At 43.7% G+C, this 3,345-nt stretch overlaps 1 pseudogene; it reads right to left on the bottom strand.

The window, feature by feature from the left end:
• Positions 1-784: 784 nt before the first annotated feature.
• LOC134385813 (lysM and putative peptidoglycan-binding domain-containing protein 3-like) lies at positions 785-2,094 on the bottom strand (annotated as a pseudogene).
• Between the last annotated feature and the right edge of the window lie 1,251 nt (positions 2,095-3,345).

Raw genomic sequence — 3,345 nt, 5'->3', positions numbered from 1 at the left:
AGTGTTTTCAAATAATTGTAAAAACAGAACCAGAGGTGAGGTTAAAGGGTCTGTCTTAAAGAAAGCACTCTTTAAGAGACAAAAATTCCTTTTAGGTCTTGACCTATTATTCCAGAGTTCTAGTGGCCAAATGGCACCTCCCCAACCATTCACATTACTTTGGGGGCTTAAAAATATTTTTTTATTTCTTAGCCTCTATTACACAAACTATACATTATGTTCCCATTTCTGTTACAACTTATGCTTTCACAGCACACATGCTAAACATGTTTTTAAAAAGTTTCAAAACGGAGTATTGAGCATATGCTATCATAATTCTAGAACCAAACTTTTTTGCAACTAAGTATTTTGGTGGTTTTCAGTAGTAAATTTTCTTCAGTTGCAGACATCTGATGAGATCATTATTTTGCTTCATAAAATTAACATGAATAACCTTAAACCAAAAAATAATTTAAAAAATCAAATTTAAACATTACCAGTTTTGAGTAACAAAGATATACCTTCCAAGTAAAGAACTTCCTAAACATACAATTAAATTCATTTCTGCTTTAAGCATGGGTACAATAGATGAATGGATTGACTGCTCTCAACATCAACTAACAACTGTAGAGCTTTTATACACAATCCACTTGTACATGGCTCAAAAAATTTTTTTAAGGTAAAAAAAATAAATAAAAGCATCTCCAGTCTTCCTAAATTCTGCCTTCAAAGTGGGTTCCTGAATATTATCCACCACATTCCAGATGCACAAGTGATCACTAACTTTGTGATTATGAGCTAACTGCTATGTTTTATGCGGAGCAGCAGGTGACCGAGAATCTTGACTATATAGTTTATGATCATCTTGTTGGCCAAAGTGTGTTCCTTTAGTTGCAGCAATTCCATTTTCCATTTCTCTCTGCTGTGATGGGGGTGTGATTCCCTGGATGCAAATGTGAAGAGTCCACTGTTGAATGGTGACTAACATCCACTTTGGCTAAAATTTCATAATACAGCAACCAAAACACAGGTGTTATTATGCCTACTATCAACATTATCACTACAGCTGTCCCCCACCCTGTTCCCCAGTCTGCTCCATAATAGGGATCCTTACAGGTTGAATGTTCTTGCTGTCAGAGTCCAGACGTATTTGTTGTGTTGTGAAGGCAGACACTGCCTCATTGAGGTTCTCTCTTGGTGTCTCTACACTTTACTATTTGTCCTATGCCTTGGTCTACTTCTTTTAAAAAGCTCCCAGCGACTCCCTGGAAGACAGAGAATGCCTGGCTGGTAGGATTTCCTGTTGCTGTGGAGCATGCTGAACAGACAAGGACGTGAAGCCTGCCTTCCTGTTGGAGGATGTACAGCGATACTGAAGGGCTGTTGCATTTACAGTGTCTCCTTCCTGCATATCTTTTGTTCATGCTGTAGTGCCATCAGGCCTCCCTCTCGATGTACTTCTTCGGACTTTCTCTTTTCTCTGGATCGAAGCTCATACCCTTCAGCATCCTTCTCCCACGTATCACTGTCTGTCCAATTTCCAAATGCATGTCCTTGACCACTGACCGAGCTCCTGGAAGGGGAAAGCTACGATTCTGACGCCTCCCTGCCGTAATGTTAAAGTCCGTCCCGCTAGCAGGTGGCACGTAGCGAGGGCGCAGCTACCGAGCCCACCGCTGCCGCTGCTGTCCCGGCAAGTTCACGGCACAGCCTGCACTTTGGCTGCCCGTGCCCACCGCCGCCCCACGTCTCCGTCTTCTCCGTAAATCCTTCTTCTGTCCCTTTGAGATACATACGTTTATCCTATAGGAGTGTCTTTTTCAAGAACCTGAAAGCCGTGCCCTTGACAATAATCATATGGAAGGACAGGGCCTGTCTCCCAGTCTTTGTGGGAGGGAACAGTCTGAACTTCCGTAATGGCCAGCTAGCAGACGTAGCCAGCCTCATTGCTTTTACACTAACAACTCTTGGAAGTTTTCCACTTTCCCGACTAGATCTGTTTTGGGCGGCTGGCAGGTGCAGGGCTGAACCCTGGACCTTGGTGCTGCCGGCGCTGCGGTCCCACCAGCTGGGCAACTGGCAGCCCTCCCCTGACTGTGCCGGCTCCTGGCTCATTCCCGCTCCCAACTCGGTCTTTGTCCCTCTAAAACGCCCTCTGTGCAAATTGGAACGGAGCTTAGCGCTTTCTTCTTCTGCTAGTAGATTCTGAATAAAATGTTTCCGGCGCGTTCACTAATGTCTGCCCTTATCTCCGACAGTGGTAACCCCGTACTTAGAATAATTGAATATTATAATTGAACATAGTTCTCCTCTAATAATGTGCAAATAACATTCTTTTCCATCATGCAATCTTTATCTTTATGAAATGTGGTTATCTTAATGTTATAAAAACAATGTATTAGTTTAAAGACATATATGTAAAATAAGATAGATTGTGCATATAGAAATTCAAATCCTCTGACTCCTCCCACTTCAGAAATAACCAGTTAGCTAAAAAGATAGAGAAAATACATCATGCCTCTTTTTACTCGAAAAACTTTTTATTTAAAAGAAATATCACGCGAGATGATTTTGGATTTATACAAAGTTTCAAGGTAGGCTCAGGCGCGCATCCTGCTTGGACCGGCGTCAGGAGTCACTGCCGGAGCAGCAGCTGGCGGAGGAAGAGAAAGAGCCATGGGCAGCTCATCGCGGACCTCAGGGCCAGGCTGCCACAGGTGACCAGGCGTGGCTGAAGCAGCAGCTGGGAGTGCTGGGGCAGGCGGTCCCGGCTGAGGCTCCAGAAAATTGTAACAAACAGACAGATCGAGCCACCTTCCCCCAGACAAAAGCAAACCACTCGAAAGTCAAATGTTGGTGAAAATGGACGTCAGCTTTTTTTCAGGAATACCAGTGACCTGAGGAGGTTAGGCTAGGCCATCTCTCTAGTAAACCTGAAGGAGAATGGCCAGGCTAAAGCCATGTCAAAGACTCAGGTTTACTGAGGGGATGAGGGAGTGGAATATGGGAAATTAAAAGCAAGAGGGAGAGGGACATGCAAGGGGCCAGGTGCAGTCTCACCAAGATTCTGCCTGGTTTCTGCTCCCAGCCTTGGCTTGCCTGTTATCTCGGGGTCTGGGTAGCAGGTGCAAGTCTGTAGCTTCAGGATGACTGGAAAACAACTTTACATGCATGTAAATAATGTCATCTTGCCCCATAGCAAAGGTTCAAAATATCAAATAACCATGGGAAAAGAGGGAATTCAGAGAGATGCATGTTAAGAAAAAAAAAACCTTGTCCTTTTAAAATTTTTTTTTGTTGTTTTTTAAAGATGACCGGTAAGGGGATCTTAACCCTTGACTTGATGTTGTCAGCACCACGCTCACC

This window comes from Cynocephalus volans, chromosome 9, assembly GCF_027409185.1.
Source record: "Cynocephalus volans isolate mCynVol1 chromosome 9, mCynVol1.pri, whole genome shotgun sequence".
In the NCBI taxonomy this organism is placed as follows: domain Eukaryota; kingdom Metazoa; phylum Chordata; class Mammalia; order Dermoptera; family Cynocephalidae; genus Cynocephalus; species Cynocephalus volans.
The sequence above is the reverse complement of the archived record's forward strand: the minus strand, read 5'-3'. Positions and strand labels throughout refer to the sequence as shown.